Source organism: Tenebrio molitor, chromosome 4 (genome assembly GCF_963966145.1).
Source record: "Tenebrio molitor chromosome 4, icTenMoli1.1, whole genome shotgun sequence".
In the NCBI taxonomy this organism is placed as follows: domain Eukaryota; kingdom Metazoa; phylum Arthropoda; class Insecta; order Coleoptera; family Tenebrionidae; genus Tenebrio; species Tenebrio molitor.
This window is the reverse complement of record NC_091049.1, coordinates 20,109,583-20,121,758: the sequence shown is the minus strand read 5'-3', so window position 1 is coordinate 20,121,758 and position 12,176 is coordinate 20,109,583. Positions and strand designations below refer to the sequence as shown.

General features: G+C 50.2%; 1 long non-coding RNA gene across 1 annotated transcript in view; it reads left to right on the top strand.

Annotated features, from left to right (window-relative positions):
• LOC138128124 (uncharacterized) overlaps positions 1-12,176 on the top strand; it is a 148,456-nt gene that overhangs the window by 106,616 nt on the left and 29,664 nt on the right. The gene's annotated exons all lie outside the window — the stretch shown is intronic.

The window sequence follows — 12,176 nt, the reverse complement described above, 5'->3', positions numbered from 1 at the left end:
CGACGGAATGCTCCCGCTTATGCGTTACAACGAGGGGAAAAACTGCAGAAAAAACCCCTCGGTGATCTGAAACATACTCGGAAGAGTTCAATTAATAGTTTGCTTCGAAGGGGCTACACGTTACTGCGGAGTTCTGAAACAAAAGCAACGGACAAAACATCGCGGGGGACAGGAAGTGGTGGTTACACTGAGAATGTCCGAGGTGAGACGTCCTGGCTTGCGTTTCAAGTTGGTTCTATGTAATAGTTTTGTCTGTTATCACTAAATATTTTGGGCGATTTGTTCCCCTCATTTTGTACATTTTTATGGTTTCGATATCATGCTCTTGTTTGATGGCATTTTGCACTTCCTCCACTGACGGGTTTTGGCCCAGCCCTTGTAGAACAAATGCGTGGGTTTTCCGGTCTTTATGGGTGAACGAGTGGTAACTCGTTTCGGTTTGTGATAAGACGTTTTTAAACCTTGTTCCAATCTACCTTGTTTTGGGTGTAGATGGTGGTGTTTTTCTCGTGAATTTTATACTGTACTTTTTTCCAATGTTGCGACGGAGCATTTGTTCAAGATCATTAAAATTTTCAACAAAGCCGTGAATGATCACTGGTGGTGGTGGTCTCTCTTTATTTGTATTTCCGGCGTCACTGCGCTTGCTGCTAGTCTCTATTGGCCTGCTGCTAGTTCCCGCCGCTGCGGAATCCATTGTCTCCGGGACACGGTTGAGGGGCTCAAAAGAATTTCTAATCTTCAGCGGGGGAAAGCCTTTGTTGGAGTCAGGTAGACGCTTGTTTCCTTTGACGGGCCCTTCCCAGCCCGTGCGGTCGGCGTCAAATGTTACGTCGGTATCCGAATGACGGACTTTCGCACTGGTACGTTTTCTTAAACGAAACAGATGACGACCGAGGACTGAACACACATCCACCGAGTCGACACATGTTACCTCGGGGCTCGGGGCCAGACGGCCGTGATGTTCCGGAGTGACAGGAGGAAGCTTGCACCTGGTGGACCGTCGACGACGAGTCAGATTTGCGCCTTTTTGTTGTTGGGAGTTGGCTCTAACAAGAGCCGGAAGGAGTGAAAGAAAACACGTCTTCACACTTTGACTGCCTGGACTCAACTGCCAGTGCGACCGCCGGTGGTTGCTTTTACCGTCTGTTGGGTCCTCACTTAAGCGCCGCCCACTCAGCGATGTCGCGAGTGTTAATGGAGGTCACGCCCTCCCCCAGAGAACCCAACATCGATCAAACGACCGGTGGCGTCCTGACCGTCCTCTTTATTGTCAAACATACATCACAAAACAATGAATCGCATGGAACAAGAGTGATTGAAACAAGAATGGGCTTACAAACAAACAACGCACAAAATAAAGAAACAATTTAAAACCTAACTATCCTATCCGCCAGGATTCGTTGCAGTCGGGCGACGATGCCAGGAAAGTCCGGGTCAGCGTGTTGTGCTGCCTTCACCTCGTCGGCGAGTGTGGGAACGTCAATGGCGTTGAGGACCTCTCGATGCTGTGAGTCCCTCATCGGCAGTAGCATCCGGTCGTCCTCTTCCACCTCCACACACCTCGACCCGGGGAAGTGAGGGTTTGGTGGTGCTTAAGCGGTTGGCTCGGACCGCGGTGGGGTTCTCCCGTCGGTCCTGCGCCAGTTTTCCTGGGTCTGCTTTTTGGCTGCTGGCTTTAGATACGCGATGACCTGTTTGGCAGCGCGTCGGAGGTCCGCCAAACTCCGGAGGCCTTGGCCGGCCAAAATGGGTCGGGCCTGAGTGGGCAACTGCCCGATGAGTTCTTTCACTAACCTGGCTTCTGGTGCTTCCGGGAAGAGTCGTTGGTAGAGAGCTGCTTGCCTAGCGAAAAACACTTCCACTGGCTCTTCCCAACCAAGGTTCCCCCTTTGGAATTCCTGGTAGAGAGACTGGTGAAGTTGGCCTCCACGCCGAACTCCTCCCTCAGACGTGTCTCCAGGTCGCTGAGGCATCGGTCTCGAGTGGCGAAAAATTTGTTCACCCGAGCAGCCTGCCCACGCAGTTGTCGATGGGCGATCTTCGCTTTGACCCGTTCAGGTAAGATCGCGTTCGCTGGGGCGGTGATGAAGTCCTCCGGGTCTTCATCTGGGTCGCCACTGAAGGTGGGCAGGTACTCTTCGCTTCGGAGTACAGCCGTTGGCGCCGTGATCGACGAGGCGGGAGTGGCACTGCCCCCAGTGGGCAGTACCGGTCGGAGGGTCTCGTCGTGACTCATGACGACTACTGACTGCGGGGTCACTTGCGAATTCTGACTCGACTCACCTTCAGTGTTGGTCTGTGTCGGTTGGGCGTCGTCCATGGCAGCCTCTTCTACAACTCCCACTAATTGACGGGAACGGAATCTCGTGATCATCAATGCTCCCAGACAGGGGGCTTCCTGGAGGGCTCTCTCGACGCCTTGTCGAAGTTGGCCCCACGTTGGGCGCCAATTTGTTACCTCGGGGCTCGGGGCTGGACGGCCGTGATGCTCCGGAGTGACAGGAGGAAGCTTGCACCTGGTGGACCGTCGACGACGAGTCAGATTTGCGCCTTTTTGTTGTTGGGAGTTGGCTCTAACAAGAGCCGGAAGGAGTGAAAGAAAACACGTCTTCACACTTTGACTGCCTGGACTCAACTGCCAGTGCGACTCAGATTCAGATTCAAATACATTTATTCAGTTGTTTTTGTAATACATGTCAAGATAAATTTTCGTAATAGTATAATATATAGTGAAGCTGCCGCTGAGGCTTATGGCCTTTTCAGCAGAGTGGAAACGAGATCGAATTTAAATATAATAGAAAATAAAATAAAAAAAAGAAAATATGTGAATGAAAATGAATTAACAAGAGTAGTGCAAAAAAAAAAGTTCTAGGTTAAGTGACTCTATACAATGCAATGATTTGGGTGGCTCTATATAAATCTGTGTTTTTGTTCCTGGTCCTGGTCTGGGTTGTAACAAAAACGACGGTCTGTTTAGTATTGATTTTAAATTCCGCGGATTCGTCGACGAGGACTTCGGGGTCGGCAAACTCGGCGGGGGGGTTGATAATGTACGTGGGGGCTATTGGGGTCTCGTCAGTGATGGGCGTGTCTTTGAATTTGGGGCACTTGCGTGACCAGGCGGCGTGAGCGCCTCCGCAGAGGAGACACTTAGGGGTCGCGGCCTCGCAGTTGTTGGGGGCGTGAGTTTCGGGGCATTTGGGGCACGCGGGTTTGTTTGTACAGGCGGTCTCGGGGTGTCCGAGTTGGTAGCACTTGGTGCATTGAAGGGGGGTGGGTTCCGGGGGCTTCGATGGCTCGCACTGATGGTGGTTGCCGAACAGGTTTATACCGTTGTTCAGTAGAAAGTCTACTGTCACGGTGTCTTCGGTGATGACTCGAATTAATTTCGTGAATTTATTTGTCTGTCGCGATTTGATTCTCCAGAGCCTTACGAACGGAAGCTCCAGAGACGCGAGGGTTTGGCTTATGTCATTCTCGTCGATGTCGTGCTCGACCTGAGTGATGACGACCGAGAATTGGGGTTTCTTGCGGGGGTCGTCCGGGTTGGGGTTGGTCGCGGTTTTTTGATTGATGGGGGCACACGTTATGTTCTTTGATCCGGTGGCTGAATTTAGTTGGGCCGTGAATTTTTCGTCAACTGGCAGAGAAGTTATAAGGAGCGCGGTACGGTTCCAGTTGACTATTAATTTTTGGATGTTTCGGGTGACGAGGTGAGTAGTTAAGAGGTTGTAGAATTTTTTTTGTGACGCGAATTCTTCCGGAATGTTTTTTATAGTATATTTATAAAGGGTGGGTTTCGGTGTGGGCGAGTCGGGGCGGTTTAGCGCTTGAACTACGCGGTCGTGGGTGTTTTGCGAGGCTACGGTTTTTTTTGTTTGAGTAGACTCACCGGTTGAAGATCTTCGAGAGGAACTCGTTCTGTCGGATTCCTCGGTTGTGGTAGTGGAGCCCGAGGCGCGGGAGCCAGAGGCGTTGGAGCCGGGAGCCCGTGAGTCGCGGCTGGGAGCGTGAGAGACTTGGCTGGGGGCCATTCCTGAGGTAGGTCTTCTTTCTCCCTTGCGGGAATTTTCGGAGCGGAGCGTCATCCGACTCATCGGCGGAGCACGATGTTGAGCCAGACAGACGATCTAAAACGAGAGAAAAAAATTGGTCACAAGCAACACGATGTTCACACTTCGAGAGCAAGCGAGAGAGTGTGCCAGTGCGACGGCCGGTGGTTGCTTTTACCGTCTGTTGGGTCCTCACTTAAGGGCCGCCCACTCAGCGATGTCGCGAGTGTTAATAGAGGCCACGCCCTCACGGAGGTAACAACAACTGTTACCACCGGCCCTCTGGAGAGGTCGAGCTGTCGAATCCATCTTCGGGGCCGGTGTCGAGATGAGGGGATCGATGTCGCTTCCACGCCGGCGGCTGGAGGATGTGCCGATTGGCTCCCATCTCAGGAAGTGCATGTCTCGAACAAGAGCATCGTCTTTCTGCCCAGCTCGCTTTTACGGAGCCGCAGTCTTTTTTGGTTGAGGGAGAGGAGAGGAAAAACAAACGCTCAAGTCTGAAGCTTAAACGAAAGTGACCGAGTTCCGGCCGGCGTCGACTATTTATCGGAAAGTTGGGCCAAAAGCACGACGCAAACGGAGGACTCTCATTGGTCGGCCAATGGGAGAGCCAGAACAGTGTCGAACAAAACCGGACGCGAACAGCGCCCTGTAACAACACAGCTTTCACACAGAACACAGAAAACACGTCCGAACTTCACAAGCGTAAAACTCGAACTGCTGCTACCGTTGAACCATTCGCGACCGAGTTTCGGCCGGCGTCGACTATTTATCGGAAAGTTGAACCCAAGCGCGACGCGAACGGAGCCCTCTCTTTGGTCGGCCAATGGGAGAGCAGAATCCTGACGAACAAAACCAGGACGCGAACAGCGCCCGGTAACAATCGTCGCGATCACGCACAAGAGTTGTTGGAAACGTTTGGATCTCGTTCAAACGAAACACATCCGATTTCCACCAAAGTTAAACTCGGACTGACTTTTGTCAGACATAATATATTAACCCATTTGTTAAATTAATCCCAAGGCTGCATATTCTCTGCTGCCGCCTCTGCTACATACTTGACTCTGGATCGAACCACACCTGAAATATCGGAAACTTCGTATCTCTCATTCTCCAGAACTTGCGTCATTCGAAATGGCCCCCTCCACTTTGGTAAGAGTTTTTGACTGGTACCCGTAGCTGGATTGCTCGTCACGCGGATCATTACCAAATCACCTTGTGTATAGGTTGGCGGTGCCTTGCGTTTACTGTCAAACCGCTTCTTTTGTTGTAACTGGTATTCCTTCGTCTTCAACATGATCTTCTCGCGAATCTTGATGACGTCGACGACTTCATGGGCATCATTCAGCGCACCGGTATGCATAACCCGAAATCCCATGAGAGCTTCACTTGGGGTTACTCCGATGGCTGAATTAACGCTGCCATTCAATCCCAGCTGAATATTCAACAAATTGTCATCCCATTGTAGACAGGGAGTTGAGAATGGTACGATTGTATCGTTCAACTTGCCGATTTCCTCTTGGCATGCCTACCTCATTCAAATGATGGGCGATACCAAATTGATCTGTAAATACTTTAAACTCATTTGAAGTAAATGAAGTTTTCCTATCGCTTATGATTCGCTTCGGGACTCCAAATGATTTGATTAATTCGCGCAACGCTGCAACGGTATATCTTGTCTTTGTACTTTTTATTACATATAACTGTATAAATTTTGTAAACGCATCAACAATAGCTTTTCCCACTTCGACCAGGGACATGGCTTCCATTCTGTTGTTGAGTTCTGTATCTCCAGAGCTCCCCTTCCAGTGCGTAGAAGACCTTTCTCGTCCATAACTCCTCCGAGGGGACCTTGACGACCTGGAGCAATCACGCCTTGTCTTGGACCTGGACTAACTCGCGTGGCTTCGCCTGGACCGGTTGCGAGACCGGGATCTCGAATGGGATCGTGGCATTGTCTTGGTTTGGTGCACACACTGTATTGCACTTTCACCTAGGGCCACTTAAGTCTTGTTTGCGCACGTGGATTACAATTCCACTCCTGATGTTAAATTAATGCTGAATATTTCAGTATAAACTGTTTATTAATGAAGAGATCATGACCATTTAAGTATAATGGGTATTACTGAGTAACATTTATCCGTGCTAATTGCCGGTGTATTGGTAACTACTTCCGCTCGTCCCTTGGCCTCGAATCCCTGTCGTACCCATGGTATAAATAAATATGGTAAGTGCAGTTGAGGAACCGAAAAATGTCCCGTACTGCGCATCGTAAAAAGCAGCCACTCTACGTCATCGTACACTAAGGCCAGGACACGATCGCATCATTTTGTAAACACCCGTTCAAACGTCAAATTTAACCGGTAACCTCAATTTTCTATTTTAGCGTTTTTTCTCTCGTATAAATAAAATTTGATAAAGATATAGGGAAATGTGAAATGGATAAAATGAAAATTGTGATAATCCGAAACGATGATCAAATAGGCAGGAGTATGATAAGCGTCAAAATTCAAAATTGATACTTGGGCAGAGCGGTCATTCAACTTTCCGCCAACTTACCTAAACTGGTTCATTTTGCAGCAAATCGAAGTTCTATACTTGGGCCAACCAACAGATATAGTAATAAAACCGCCCCCTAGTGCCCGCGTATTTTAAATAGCAGCTTCCAATTGGTTCATTCAAAACGAGCGCAGATTTTCGAAAGCCTGATGTACATCCACAAAAATTGCTTGACGGCATCCGGCATCTCATTCGTTTTAACCTCGCTTCGGGAGTTTGACCACGTGTTTATGTTTGTTTGTTTTCCTTGGCATTTTTCGGTTGGTTGGTAAGGAAGGAATCAATGATTTTGATGAAGTTGGGGTTGAGGCGAAGGGAAATGAGTTTTTGAATTAGTCCATCATGCCAGACCTTGTCGAAGGCTCTTTCTATATCCAGGAAGACAGCGAGAGTGCACTCTTTCAGGTTGGCATTGGGTTGATGGTGGAACGTTGAGAGCGGAACCCAAATTGTTCCGGGGGGAGAAGGTTATTAGTTTCGAGGACGTGTTTGAGAGGAATTTTTCCTGTTATGTTTAGTAGGGAGATTGGTCGATAGGATTGGGGATTTGTAGGGTCTTTTCCCGGTTTGGGGATCATGATGGTGGTGGCATATTTCCAAGCTGGGGGAAAATGATGGACCTGAAGACAGTTGTTGAGGATCGGTCGTTTATTAATTGGAATGAACTTTCTCGGGACTGCTTGAGTTTGGGCTATTTTTATTATTTCCGTGAACCGGGCGGTCTGGAGGTCCACGTCGGGGGTCGATCGTGGGGGTCATGACCGGCAGGCTCTCGGAGATAATTTGTTGAAATTTTTTCCAATCGGCCTGTTTGAAGTCTGTTATCGGGAGGGGGTGGTGGGCCATCAAATAGGAAGTGGGGTGTCAGGGGCAGATGGTCAGAGGTCACAGTTGTTCCTATGTTGCAGTGGAGGTTGATTGAGGGGGTCAAATTTTCGGTAATTAATATGTGGTCCGGGATGGAACATCCTTGGTGGCTGATAAAGCTTGAATTGATGTTGTGCATACGGCACAGGGCTAGGTCGGTTAAAAGCGAGTTTAATAGTCTACCGCTGGGATTGCTAAGAGTGTCTCCGTAGTCGGTGTGCCGGGCGTTAAAGTCGCCCAGCACAATTGCGTGGTTAAGTTGGGCAGCGTAGAGTAGAAGGGCGGTTGACAATTTATGGTTGGGACGGTTGTAGTAGGATATGATGACGATGGAGGTATTGTTGATGTAAAGGCTTGCCGCGACGGCTTCTAGGTGGGATAGGTGGTCTGGGAGCATGTGGGAGGTGGAGGCGAGGTTATCGGATATGAAAAGTGCGACGCCTCCGCTGCGATTGACTTCGGAGTTTCTCTGATAGCTATGGAATTTGGGAAGGCCGATTGGTTTTGTGGCGTGAGTTTCGGAGATTGCAATTATTGATATTTTGTCCTGTGCGAGAAAGTTTTTTTAAGTGGGCATATTTGCGGGCTATGCGGCAGATGTTGATGCATCCGACTTGGATTGGAGCGAATTTAGTCTGATGTTTGAGAGTGGGGGGTGGGGGTCACTTTACTGGTTGAATGTAAAGTGTATGTTTCGACTTTGGTGAATGTTTGAAAACGGATTTGAAGTTTCTTCCAGAATTGCGTGGATTTTGGCTTTCTGGAGAGGGAAGAGGTCGAAGAGGGCCTTGGTCATGAACGCGATCAAGGTCCTGATTATGGCAATTGGAGTTTCACTTTCGGCCGGGTCTGACTCGATGTCAGCTGGCTCGGTGAGTTCGGAGGGCTCGTCAATGATTTTGACTGGGAGAACGAGGGTTTTTTCGGTCACTTCGACCTCTTTGAATTTGGGGCATGATCGGGACCATGCCAGGTGTGAGCCCTTGCAGGAGGGCTCTTTGGCTGGACATTTGTTGGGGGGGTGACTGTCTGGGCATTTCGGGCAGCAGATTGGCTTGTTGGTGCAGTCGGCCTGTCCGTGGCCGAACTGGAAGCACTAAATTGGGGTTGGGGTTGGAGGGTGGGAGGTTTCGCACTCAAAGGTGCGGCCGAAAAGTTTGACTCCGATGATGAGCGTGTCGTTCGAAACTCTTTCATATGCATGCCGATTCTCAGGGATCAGAAGTAGTGCCAAAGGGCGCTGAGCAATAGCCACACACCGCTCTAACATTCTTCTAACACAATAGCTCGCACTTTGTTTGTGGTCAGGACCCTGATTAGAGTCGTGGGGCGCTCTGTTTTCCTGGAGATGATTCTCCAGGCCTTCACTATTGATAGTTAAGGGCAGAGGGTTGTGATGTCGTCGGGGGTGATATCCAGCGAGATGTTGCGGATTACCACCGAGAAAGTTGGTTTCTTTGAGACGGGTTGGGTCCAGGGTTTTTTCTGTTGATGGGGGTTATTACGATGTTGGTGGCTGTCTACAGCGATTTTTGGAAGTTATCCCTCAATGCCGTGGGGAGGAAATTTTTTTTAATCCCATTGTGGTTATTAGTAAGTTGTCTGCTTGTGTTGAGGGGATTTTTGTCGCTGAAGAAGAAGTGGGCGAATTTATTGAAGATGAGGTTGGTGTGATGGGGGCCGGTTTGTGGGGTTGGGTTTCCACTCACCAGGATTTTGTTGAGCCTTCAGCCGGGTAGTTGGGGTTTTGAGGGCCTCGGCGGCGGTCTTTTTCTTCTCAGGTTGGTCCATTGTTGGTGGAGACGTGGGACCTGGTCCACGGTTTTCTTTGCGTTTATTTTAATTTTTTTCCGTATGCGTACCGAGCTTCGAGCATTCATGCTCACTCGACACTATTTCGGTTGAAATTAAAAAATAAAAAAAAATTTGTTCCGCACTGAGATACATCCGACTCGCACGGATGCACAGGGCAGAATGACACACGGAACACGCCGAGTTAATTAAATAATTTGTCTGACGTTTTACGGGGTTCGAGTCCTAGACTCACCTTTCCCCAATCTGACTGGCAGGCACCTACGGGTGAAATGGTAGGGCTGTGTGACAGACTTGTCAAGTATCGAGTTACCGTACCCCCTTGCTGGTCGGTCTCCAGTTGCGAACCCAGCAGGTCGAGAGTACGGGGGGGGGGGGGGGGGGTTGTTGGAAAAACAAATCGCGAGAAGAAAGGGTGCTGCAGATGGCGTCGACGGAATGCTCCCGCTTATGCGTTACAACGAGGGGAAAAACTGCAGAAAAAACCCCTCGGTGATCTGAAACATACTCGGAAGAGTTCAATTAATAGTTTGCTTCGAAGGGGCTACACGTTACTGCGGAGTTCTGAAACAAAAGCAACGGACAAAACATCGCGGGGGACAGGAAGTGGTGGTTACACTGAGAATGTCCGAGGTGAGACGTCCTGGCTTGTGTTTCAAGTTGGTTCTATGTAATAGTTTTGTCTGTTATCACTAAATATTTTGGGCGATTTGTTCCCCTCATTTTGTACATTTTTATGGTTTCGATATCATGCTCTTGTTTGATGGCATTTTGCACTTCCTCCACTGACGGGTTTTGGCCCAGCCCTTGTAGAACAAATGCGTGGGTTTTCCGGTCTTTATGGGTGAACGAGTGGTAACTCGTTTCGGTTTGTGATAAGACGTTTTTAAACCTTGTTCCAATCTACCTTGTTTTGGGTGTAGATGGTGGTGTTTTTCTCGTGAATTTTATACTGTACTTTTTTCCAATGTTGCGACGGAGCATTTGTTCAAGATCATTAAAATTTTCAACAAAGCCGTGAATGATCACTGGTGGTGGTGGTCTCTCTTTATTTGTATTTCCGGCGTCACTGCGCTTGCTGCTAGTCTCTATTGGCCTGCTGCTAGTTCCCGCCGCTGCGGAATCCATTGTCTCCGGGACACGGTTGAGGGGCTCAAAAGAATTTCTAATCTTCAGCGGGGGAAAGCCTTTGTTGGAGTCAGGTAGACGCTTGTTTCCTTTGACGGGCCCTTCCCAGCCCGTGCGGTCGGCGTCAAATGTTACGTCGGTATCCGAATGACGGACTTTCGCACTGGTACGTTTTCTTAAACGAAACAGATGACGACCGAGGACTGAACACACATCCACCGAGTCGACACATGTTACCTCGGGGCTCGGGGCCAGACGGCCGTGATGTTCCGGAGTGACAGGAGGAAGCTTGCACCTGGTGGACCGTCGACGACGAGTCAGATTTGCGCCTTTTTGTTGTTGGGAGTTGGCTCTAACAAGAGCCGGAAGGAGTGAAAGAAAACACGTCTTCACACTTTGACTGCCTGGACTCAACTGCCAGTGCGACCGCCGGTGGTTGCTTTTACCGTCTGTTGGGTCCTCACTTAAGCGCCGCCCACTCAGCGATGTCGCGAGTGTTAATGGAGGTCACGCCCTCCCCCAGAGAACCCAACATCGATCAAACGACCGGTGGCGTCCTGACCGTCCTCTTTATTGTCAAACATACATCACAAAACAATGAATCGCATGGAACAAGAGTGATTGAAACAAGAATGGGCTTACAAACAAACAACGCACAAAATAAAGAAACAATTTAAAACCTAACTATCCTATCCGCCAGGATTCGTTGCAGTCGGGCGACGATGCCAGGAAAGTCCGGGTCAGCGTGTTGTGCTGCCTTCACCTCGTCGGCGAGTGTGGGAACGTCAATGGCGTTGAGGACCTCTCGATGCTGTGAGTCCCTCATCGGCAGTAGCATCCGGTCGTCCTCTTCCACCTCCACACACCTCGACCCGGGGAAGTGAGGGTTTGGTGGTGCTTAAGCGGTTGGCTCGGACCGCGGTGGGGTTCTCCCGTCGGTCCTGCGCCAGTTTTCCTGGGTCTGCTTTTTGGCTGCTGGCTTTAGATACGCGATGACCTGTTTGGCAGCGCGTCGGAGGTCCGCCAAACTCCGGAGGCCTTGGCCGGCCAAAATGGGTCGGGCCTGAGTGGGCAACTGCCCGATGAGTTCTTTCACTAACCTGGCTTCTGGTGCTTCCGGGAAGAGTCGTTGGTAGAGAGCTGCTTGCCTAGCGAAAAACACTTCCACTGGCTCTTCCCAACCAAGGTTCCCCCTTTGGAATTCCTGGTAGAGAGACTGGTGAAGTTGGCCTCCACGCCGAACTCCTCCCTCAGACGTGTCTCCAGGTCGCTGAGGCATCGGTCTCGAGTGGCGAAAAATTTGTTCACCCGAGCAGCCTGCCCACGCAGTTGTCGATGGGCGATCTTCGCTTTGACCCGTTCAGGTAAGATCGCGTTCGCTGGGGCGGTGATGAAGTCCTCCGGGTCTTCATCTGGGTCGCCACTGAAGGTGGGCAGGTACTCTTCGCTTCGGAGTACAGCCGTTGGCGCCGTGATCGACGAGGCGGGAGTGGCACTGCCCCCAGTGGGCAGTACCGGTCGGAGGGTCTCGTCGTGACTCATGACGACTACTGACTGCGGGGTCACTTGCGAATTCTGACTCGACTCACCTTCAGTGTTGGTCTGTGTCGGTTGGGCGTCGTCCATGGCAGCCTCTTCTACAACTCCCACTAATTGACGGGAACGGAATCTCGTGATCATCAATGCTCCCAGACAGGGGGCTTCCTGGAGGGCTCTCTCGACGCCTTGTCGAAGTTGGCCCCACGTTGGGCG